General features: G+C 39.8%; 1 long non-coding RNA gene across 2 annotated transcripts; it reads left to right on the top strand.

The window, feature by feature from the left end:
• The first annotated feature begins 4,151 nt into the window (after window positions 1-4,151).
• Window positions 4,152-8,950, top strand: LOC143127464 (uncharacterized). 2 transcript variants are annotated; one of them, XR_012987637.1, is made up of 6 exons: window positions 4,152-4,481; window positions 7,195-7,291; window positions 7,402-7,560; window positions 7,866-8,080; window positions 8,474-8,567; window positions 8,681-8,950. It is a non-coding gene; the product is annotated as an uncharacterized LOC143127464 (long non-coding RNA). The 2 variants fall into 2 exon arrangements; XR_012987638.1 differs by lacking the exons at window positions 8,474-8,567; window positions 8,681-8,950 and adding an exon at window positions 8,256-8,327.
• The last annotated feature ends 1,928 nt before the right edge of the window (window positions 8,951-10,878 follow it).

The raw sequence follows: 10,878 nt of genomic DNA, 5'->3' as shown, positions 1-10,878 counted from the left end.
CTCATTCTGATGCAGGTTATATAGACCAGCCTTTCTCAAACTTCTTTGACCTGAGGCCCGGTCATGGCAGACTTTGGGGTCATAGGGCTCATCTACATGTACCCAGAAAGAAGGCTACTAGCTCTTGGCCACGTTATATTGAAATTTGACTATACAATACTCAATGCTATACAGTCTCTGCTCTGTTTCTAAGGAAGTTCCAAAAAACAACGTCGTTCTATTAAGTTTCGTTAAATAAATAAATAGCCTTCCAACAGGTTGAAGCGGAGCTTTGATACCAACGTTATCGATTAGTTTCAGTTTCTCTCACGCAGACGCGCATTGAATGAGTACTCACCACTTAATTGTAGGGCTCCATGTTTAATGACATCGATAGCAGAAACGTTTGTTTTCTTTTTTCGTCGATCCGCGGTTTCTTGATCAACTGCGCAGAAAATTATCAGATGAAGCACCGGGCCTAATTTCACTCCACGACTCCGCAGACCAGCAGTCTCCATGTTGCGGACCCATATGTTGAGAAATGCTGAATAGACCACAACCAATTTCAATACTCCGACACGGTCACCGTTAGACTAGGGGGGAGAAGGGATGAGAAAAGATCTGGCCACAGTTCTTCCAGAACTTCGTGCCAAGTAAAAGCGTTATCAGTTTGTGTGAATGAAACGAAGCGTAGGCCATAGTGTGACATGCGTAAAACTAATGGTGTAGAGATGACGCCACGGGGTTTTATTTAAGTGAGCCACGTTTGCATGTAGGCAATTTATTCACAATACTTGGGCCTACTAAAAGAGATATTATTTCATTGCATTTCTATTGGTTGTTTAGAGTGAAAAAAAACAATCGGTCGGTATTAACGCAAGTTTACAACCGGCAAGTCGGTCAGACTAAAAGGGGAAAAAAATAAATATTTGGGTCGGTTCTAAATTGACAGGGTCGGTCGGGTTACGGCAAACGAAAATATTTTTAAGGATGGCCTCAGGCATCTTTTGTCTTGTGCGTCAATTGTTATTTTGTAAATTTGTTTGTTTGTCTTGATGTCACGGGAACGCTGGCGACTACGCCGCTCCGTCTGGCATCTTTTGTCTGCGTAAATGTCTAGTGTGTAAAGCGACCTTGGGTGCTTTGAAAGGCGCTATGTAACAAATAAAATGTATTATTATTATTATTATTATTATTATATATGGCCAATAGGGGGCCCCCTGGCAGGCAGGCACACGGGGCCCCTAGGCTGCAGCCATATATAGCCTATGCATTGATCCGCGCCTTTAAGCTAATGCACCATTTGTTGAGAATGAGCTCATGTCCGATCATCCTAGCATACCCTTTAGATAAGTAGCTTACTACAAAAAACACTTCTAGTGAACTATGCATGTTTATAACATCTCTACCATAAAGCAACAGCAATAGCAGTTCACTTGTATAAGCGAGTAATCTCACCACTTCACTGTTGTCTCTGCCAGCTGCATACTGTATTATTGTTTTGTAAAAAACTAATCAGTGATAACATTTATTTGTAAATAAAAGTCTGACTGGAAAACACACTGTATGTTGCTTCCTGAATCAATATTGTCTATGCAGTCATGTAGCACTCTGAACAATAATGTCAAGGCCACTTGTTACACAATAGTTCTTATGTCTTATTTTCTTTATTAGGTAAGATGAAAAAGTACCCATAATGTGCATGACAGAACATCTAGGCCTAAAGCCTGTGTGTCTAAACCCATACAGTCTAGAAAATATCTACAACATTTACGAATATGATTACTGACCAGTTAGGCACAGAACAGAGGGAGAGTAAGTTACTTTGGCTGTAATAAACTCGTACTAAACAAAAAAAAAACATTATTCTTATGTCATTTGTAGGCAAGTAAACATTGTTGACAATAGTGCATATAGCTTCCATAGAGTATGAAACGTTGAGGTAGTATTTGAAGAGTTTGGTTTCAAAACACTGTATCTCCATTTTTAAAAACATTAAAGTCATGTTATTTAATTGTGTATTTCAGGTATATCAATCAACTTGCTGTTTTGTTCGAGTAAAGATAAATAAAATGGCAATGCCCAATTACAGTTCTACTGAAATTACTTGCGAAACAAAATGTAAATAAAAATATTTATTAATTCATTAAAATGTTGGATATTAGCGTGTAGGAACCAAACTCCATTTAAAAACAGTTGAACAGAGAGTTCTGTTCCTTGTCCCTTCAGGCGTTTCAGGCATCTTGCCTTTCGCAGCTTTGTAAGCTGGTGCTGGGGTTACTTAGGTCCTTGTCGTCGGGTCGTGTGGTGCAGCGGCAGCAGTTCCCATCTGGTGATTACATAGGTTTCAGACCATCTATTGATTAAAGCGGGAGACGTGACTGGCAACCAGCTCAGCCTTTGGAGTTTTTACGAATTCTACTGAGAGGTCTAGAGGGATGGGGATAATCTTCATTTCCTCTGCAAAAGATGTGGGGTCCGAGTCCTCAAAAACTTGCATGAACAGCCTCATGAGTTCACATTGACGTTATGGAGTGGCCAGCCCGATCCCCAGACCTCAATCCTATTCCTATAGAAAACGTGTGGAGTGACATCAAAAATGCTGTTTCTGAGGCAAAACCCAGAGGAATTGTGGAATGTAGTTGAATCGTCCTGGGCTGGAATACCTGTTCACAGGTGCCAGTAGTTGTTCGACTCCATGCAACACAGATGTGAAGCAATTCTCAGAAATAATGGTAATGCAACTAGATATTACGTAGTTCAGTGATTCAAAGTAAAGCAAAATCTTGAGACATTTTTCAGTTGATACAGTAAATGTTTAAGTTTGTAAAGAAAAATGCAAACACTGCTATTTTTTGAACAGCCTAACATTCCTTTTTCTTCACTTTCTGTAAAGCTATACAGTTTTTCTCGATTGCTTGTACCTGCTCAAGGAAACTGGGATCCACTTAGTCTTCATGAACACTTTCTTTGCACCGCAGAAGTCATCTCTTGCGAATGTGTTCACACATTTTTATTCACACATTTCTCACACCCTTTTGCAAAACAAACAAGTAAACAAAAGGAAAACATCTTTTCACAGGTGGTATAGATTCCTTGCATAAGTCTGAATCTCTGATACACATGTGTGAAACTCCTTTGCACAATTATTCAATCAGAAATCATTCATTATCCATAAGGGATGCCATGTCTGTTCTGTGTTGCTATTTGCAAGTATGGATCTAATGCACATTTAGACAAAGTACTGTATTGCCTATTTGGTGGAGAAAATAGGCCCTAGTAATCAGTCCCACTTTTCCCCCCAGTCCAACACCCCTGCACACACACAGCCCCAGACACAGAGCCCCCCCCCCCCCCCTTCCTTATTTTCATATCAGAAAGTTGGCAACCCTAGTTGTTGCTGTAAGGAAGTTGTCAGCAAGGATGTCTTGTCTGTGAGTATTTTGCTGCATGCTGTATTTGCTAGATGCTGCCTGATGTGAGTAGGCCAGTTGTTAAAGTAAGGACATCTTATGCGTAAGTTGGTGGTTCAATTGCTGCTCTGAAAAGATGCTGCCTGGAGTGGGTAGGCCTGTTTGGTGTTCACCTGTTGCTGTACCAACATTGCAGTGATGATGTATGAGCAGGCCTATGGTGGTTCAATTGTATGTTGCCTTATGTGGGAGGGAGGCCCCACAGAAAATGTAGCCTAGGGGCCCATGACCCCCTTACAGTAATCTGCCCCGGTCCCATGGCGTCAATATAGCCTAACCCCATTTAGCGCTTACACAGTACAGTTAAAAAACGGTCATGATCCTACCTGAACAACAGCTTTACACAGTGCAATATCATTCTGGGCATGCATTGACAGAGACTTCATTGATGTCAGAGACTTCATTCTCTGTATTACAGTATATGTCAGTGTAGCCTACCATGAGTTTGAAACAGTTATTTTAAGGTAGCCTATAGAACTGCATTGGGTTGTTTTAAGCCCACATTCTGTGGTTCCACTCCAGTTTGTACCATTTGACAAGTTCAGTTGTGACTTCTTGAGCTTATTTACTTTCAGCCAGCGTGCTACCACTGCTTATTGCAGTAACCCCCAGTCCTGAATGTGCTTGTCTGAATGCTTGTGCAACCATCAGATGTGTAGCAAACCACTTGTCCCTGCATCTGTATCACCACACAGCAAATTGAAAAGAGTTATTATTTTGGTGTCAGTGATTTTTTAAGGAGGATAGAGTGAATTATACTCTGAATAGAGTCGAATCCCACATATTCAACTCTCTGTTAACATATAGTTAGTGTAAAAACAAAGTGTCATGACGAAGTGCTTTTAAATTGACACTTAAAGTGTCATACCTGATTTAACAACTCTGTAACTCTGAACCTGGCCGTGACACTCAACGTGCACATCACCCCCGCCCTCATTTCCTCACATGCACCCACCCATGGACCACCGGCACCGATAGAAGAGTTCTCCTGCTGTCCACACTCGGTCTTCAACAGATGTGTGTTGTTCGGTAAGTAATTCATATATCGTATGTTAAAGTAATAGTTTGATATCAATATTTTCTCTTGCTCTTTTTTTCATTCGATGGTAAACTAACTAGCAGCTATACCACCACACTGTTACACGCCACCGCAACTTGTGCTAATTGCAGTAGCGCCAACTTGTAAACATTTTAGTTAACTAAAACTTTGCCTTTCATGGTAATAAAAAGTTTGCAACTTTGCGGGAATTTTCACCTTGAAGAGCTTAAGCTAAGTAAGTTAATTCTAACATGTCAGTATTTTGATGGCTTAGCTTGGCATTAGCCAGCGTTAACGTTAACTCATAGATACAGTCTATGCGTTAATTAGCATTAACGAACGCTAATTAGCTATAGTTCCATGTACGTGAACATTCTGGCTGGCATGCCTCGCTTGCTAGCAAGCGCTGATAGTGTACGATTGTGTAATATGTAGCTCATGTAACACGGTGCGGCTCTTGTTTTGTTGGTGTAATTCAAAAGACCTTTGTATTTTATCAGAGAAACATTTGTGTTTGATCGGGTTCATTGTGGAAATAAATGTAGGCCTACAATCCCAGATCATGTCGTGTGCCCTGACTGCCTGTTAGCCGTTATACTGCATTTGGCTCAGTATAGCTTCAGTAATGGGATAAGGGCTGACATTCTCTGTTTATACGGCATTTCAGAATGTTTGTAAACAATAGGCTCCAAGATCCTTCCGGGTGGCAGAACGCAAGCGGCTTCCACTGACCTTACATAGTTAAAACATTGTTGTTGATCAAAGTTGAAACAATAACGAAAACGTGTTGTGTTTGGGGTTGTGCCGCCAGATATACAGCAAAAAGTGTAGGGTTTTTATCGATGTCCTTCAGAAAGAAAAAAAAATCCAGCGGAACCTGTGGGTGAAGTTTAATGCTAGTGGACGTCGTCAAAAGTAATGCTACAGAGATGGCAAGACTGCCTGGTGGCGGAGTAGCCACTTCTTACATCTGTATCCGATCATACAAACATCATCCGATCAACAAAAACCCGATCATAGCCTTTTTATTTAGATAGCAGGGAAATACCATCTAACAGACTGTAAGTCAAACAGCAACAGTCACTAAAATAACCACTCAATGGCAGGCTGAGGTTCATTTACACATTAGGCTATAGTAGGCTAGCCTAGGCTACTATGCATTTCATTTATTGCTATCTCCTTAGGGCCGTTTGCACAAAGCACTTTAAGTTTTGTCCCTTTAGTATCAACCACGGAGATTGTTTGTTTGCTAATTTGTGCTTGCTTTTCTGAGGATGCAGATGTTGGTCAATACGGGACTGTCCAAAATAATAGCAAGCTGTGTGCACATATTGTTGATAAAATCAGATAGTGAATGACGCATTACAAATCTGAGTAGGCCTATAACTAACTTTGACAAGTTTGACGGATGAAACACGGCAGTGACAATTAATTTAACGATGTTAGCTATAGTTATTAATGCACCTACTGTAGGCCTATCAATAGCTAATGTTAGCAATGAATAACTCAACTGGTAGGCTACGTTCAACGGACATAGTTGTAACTAGCTTGCTAAAGTTATGCCGTAGTCTGCAACCCAAGTTTATGATATCTTACCTTAATAATTTTCGGTGACATTTATCCATTCATCAGTAAAGCCAGACATGAATTGGACAATACTAGCTAGCTAGTTAGATATTATCCTGACTGTCATCAGGGCACCAAAATAAACTTTTTTTGTTACATTTTGCCTGGCGAACCGAACCTCATGTGGTTATTTAGGCTGCTAAGGTCGTTTGTGCAACGGAATTTCTTATAAGATAAGAAAAGGAGAAAACCTTAAATACTTGAGGGAAAATGATAAGGAAACCAAGTAGAATACTTAAATGTGTTTGTGCAGCCGATTTTATTTTAAGGGGGCCTTAAATCAGATTTTAAGGGAACCTGAACTAGGTGTTTTGTGCAACCGGCCAGTCTCTCATGTTAGCTATGTCTGAATATCCACCACGTCTGTTTTTGAATTAACTTACCTGTTGAAATGTATTAGGCCTAGGCTACGGCCGACGGTGGGTTCCCCAAGCAATTTACCTCACGTAGCATTTTCATAATTCGCCTTTGATTTCGACTGACACTTCACTTCGTTCAAACTACTGGGTAGAGTGGACGCAGCATGGCTAGAGACACATATGACTCATTGCATATTAATGAGACTTCCCATAACCGTATGAATATGAATGAGAAGTCCCGTAGCACCCCGCAAGACGAAAATCATTCATTTAAGCCATTTACTCTGTTTTCTTGATCGCTCTCCCCTGGTCAAATGACATGGAAGGGGTTGTTTACTAGTAGTGCCAATGGAGAATGCTTCAGCTTTTGCCACCCAGAAGAATGTATATTGTTATTGTGACGTCATGGTAAATTCTCGTATACCATAGATTTACTCGACGTTCCCGACCTGTCGCGCGACAATGTGACGTCACGGGAGCGCCGTAACTATTTATACTCGCGCTGGTGGTCGCGACACTAGTCTATGGCGACACTAGTTACACAGGGCACACCAGATGAATGGGATTTTTGTCATCCCTGTCGTTTCTTGTGATAAAATGTTGTAAAAGTTGCATGACATTGGCTTTCATTGACCACTAATTTAAACTGCATTACATTTGCCAGAGAAAATATGTTGAAAGCTTGAATTTGAACATGAATTTTCTAAAATTTCTACAGAAAATGCTGGCCAGGGTAGAATATAGAGGAGTCCAAAAATACATAAAAGTTCCACAAAATTATGAAAACTTTGATTTTCTCCAGTTTCTTCAAACAGGTTTGTATCCACCTTTTTTAAACTCAAAACAATAATGACTTACAAAGGTCAAATCCAAATGATATATTTGACATGGTAGCTCAATGTAATTTCTCTTTGTATTATCCTAGTAACAGACATATTTAGCCTGCAGGCTGAATCTCTGAATGAAGGTCTCCTCAGCTTGACTGATACATCAGGTACTGAGGTCGACGCAGACATATTTGATGAGCTGATAAAGTCAGGGATCCAGAACTTCAAGATTGGATATTGTCAGTATCCAGTATCAGGTACGTTTAATAAATCAATATTTGGAAGACGTGATCTTGGTGTAAGTTATGTGTTGATATATCCTAGCAGTTTATGATTACTTATGAGAGTTAAGTTTAGAAATAGTTTTATATAAGGTCTTACACCTGTTTATACATTTTCCAAAATGTGTGTAATTGAATCTGTTTATTTCTTGCCAACTCTAAAATTCTTTTAAGTATTTTAAAATATGATTTCACTGTTATTTTGTCAAGGATATTTTTTAACACTTCTCCCTAATCCTTGTATGGAAATATTTATTTTATTTCCTGTGGAACATTTTTAGATCTCGAAGTATGTCTTGTGGCAGACGAGACACAGTCCTCAGTATTGCCAGGCCCATCAGTGTCACCAGTGTCATTGCCAGCATCCCCTGTGTCAACGTCAGACCGATCAGCATCACCAGCTTCTTCTGCTTCAACAGCTTCTACTGTCATTCTCTCATCCACTAAGAACAGGAAGAGGGGCCTTGGTGACCTGGACCGTGATGAAGCAAGACAGGTGAAAACAATGAAAGTCAAATTTTTAAATGTAAATTAGAATGGAAAATTATTACTAGCACTTGAACTGCCACCATGCATCTCATAGCAGGTGAATTTAGAAGTATATCTAAAGTTAAATTAACAGGAGGAAGTAATTAATTTGCTTAAGCTGATATGTAAAAAAAAAATTGCAGAAGATTGAAGCTATCCTGAGGTCCAATCCAAAGGGTGAAGAAATCTTCAAAGAATATTACAAAAAGAAAACGCTGTCAGATGCAACGCGTAGACAGATGATCAATATTTTGATTGCAGAAATGACTGAATCCTATGGGTAAGAAATGATTTGAAACGACCAAGGATAACATGCATGCATAGACTGGATACAAATGTAACACATATTTTCTTTTAAAAGGAGAATTCCACCCACAAGTGTGCGGACCACCTATGCACTAGGAATTGTGACCCTTTTTCCATATCTGCAAGATCCATATTCAAAAAATGGATATGTAAGTATTAATGTGTCTTCGATTTTTGTAATTAGTACTGTTAACTTTTGAATAGTTTTTGTTTGCTCTTTTGATGTGTTTGTGTGTGTACATATCTGTGCTTATGTGAACAGGAACATTACTATGATCCAGACGCCAATACTGGCTACCTTGCTTGGAGACTCAAGACAGTCCAACGCAACAGCTTTGATGGCTCCCACAGGCGTTCCAGGCCTGATTTGCAGGACAGCCCAACAACCTATCGAGAATCCCTGTTAACCAGTCAGCAGCTCTTCGGTGAGGAGTGTCGGGAGGCGCTTTCTGTCATCAGATACTCTACAGATCATTCCGTGGTAAAAGAGAGAATGAGAGCCACCTTTGAGTATAGACAGAAGCTAGTTCATGACCAGGATTCAACATCTACAGTCTTGGATGTCTTCCCTCGTTTCCTTGATGTTCCTGGATTGGTAAGTATATGTATAGATTGTTGATTAGTATTTTAAAACTGAATCCCTCCAAATGAAACGCACACTTTTGACATGTATATGGACATTGTGTGTCTGTTTACAGATTGACCAAGATTTTTCCATGATGTTTGGGGAGGAAATATCTGGGAAATTTCTGGCAAAGTGGCCCTCATTTTTCATGCAGAAAGTCATCACAGAATGCCAGAGTCTTCCCTCAAATATGCATGTTGAGGATCTTCTTGCAGCTTTTGACTCTGATGCCGAGAATGACTTTGGTAAATAATTGATTTTTTTTAGATAGATTACATGTACAGCAAGCAAGAGGTAATTACTTCCCAAATATTCAACTAATTATCTATTTTCTCCAAGGCTGGGATAGCCATATGTCAGCTCTCCTCCTGCTGTTGCATCTCCTGCCCCCTACATCAAGAGGCCATAAGAAAACAGCTAAGATCAGCTCAGCACAGGCAGCCAACCATCTTGTAAGATTTCTTAAAGTATGTACCCTCATCTTTTGTTGTACGACCAAAACCACTTTTTGCTTAGCAGTTATGTTGAAGTTTGTTGCAAGTTAATATAGGACTATAAGAATAAATCTTGATGCTGTGTCATTCAAACTACAGGAGGGTGCAAGCCTCACCACATTCCTGGAGAAAGTTGATGCAAGACAGCCCTTCCTCCTCTGCATCGGTGAGCAAAAGAAGAGAATCCAGAGGTTCTTCATTGTCGTGGACCAGAAACCCATCCCAAGCAATGCTCAGACAACGGTAGCTGCTTTCGATGAGCTATTCAAAGCTCACTACGTCTTCAGCCTCTCTTACGATGAAGTGCTTACCAGCTTCTACACCTTCATCCAGACAGCGGTGTACAATATTGATATCGGAAAAGCAAAGGAAAGCCCGCGAGTCAAGGAACTGAGAGCTCGACTACTGCAAGAGCGTTAAAAGGCCATCAGCTCTCAAAGGTCAGAGTACAATTCTCTGAAAATGTTCACATGTTTTGTTTGCAAAATGCACCACAAAGACTGTTCAGTTCTATGTAAGCATTTAAAGTTTCAACATGGTTTGTATCCAGCTAAGAACTTATGTTTGAAATGCGAGGGTGTGCTTCATCTTTTTGTACGTACAATGGCTTAAGAAAGCACCTAAACACTGTGCATAAGCTTTGCTATGATGAACAGGTCCATACTAACCAGGAAGTGGCATCACAAATACATTCTGAGGTGGAATTTTCAAGTGATCAGCCAACTACCTCTGCATCCATGTTGCCAGTCCTTCCTGTTATCACACAGAAACCACTTACCATGATCTACCTGTGTTCAAGAAAATATGCTGCATTATAATACATGAACAGCATGCATTCATAATAGGTTGTACAGTTGATACTTTATACTTTGATGAACACTTGCATGCATTCTGTATAGAGGAACAAAATGATGACTATGTAGTGATATGCATTGACCAGCTTACTTATTTCAGACCCTTTGATAAACAATACTCTATGTAAATATGTTAATGTGGTGCATGAATTAAAAATAAAGGTGTTTTAACTGAACTTGGCCTCATTATTTTAGCAAACTTTATTTTGAAAATAATCCACCAGAGAGTAAGAGTTAACATTTAACACTACTTTAAGAGTTGAGAAAATGTTACACTGGTTGGTGTTAAGCAGTGTTAAATGTTTTACTCTACAGAGAGTCAATAGGTAACACTGAATCAGTGTAAAGGTGCCAACTCTCAAAAAAGTGTTAAATTAACACTTTGTGGTGTGGACCCATATAGACACTTCAAAAGTGTTGAAATCAACTCTGATAGTGTTAATTTGGGTATACTGATTTTGCTTTGCAGTGTGTATGGTTATTAATC

This window comes from Alosa pseudoharengus, unplaced genomic scaffold, assembly GCF_046254945.1.
Source record: "Alosa pseudoharengus isolate Yale_2024_CS ecotype anadromous, Long Island Sound unplaced genomic scaffold, YU_APseudo_1.1 YU_APseudo_1.1_scf_17, whole genome shotgun sequence".
In the NCBI taxonomy this organism is placed as follows: Eukaryota; Metazoa; Chordata; class Actinopteri; order Clupeiformes; family Clupeidae; genus Alosa; species Alosa pseudoharengus.
The sequence above is the reverse complement of the archived record's forward strand: the minus strand, read 5'-3'. Positions and strand labels throughout refer to the sequence as shown.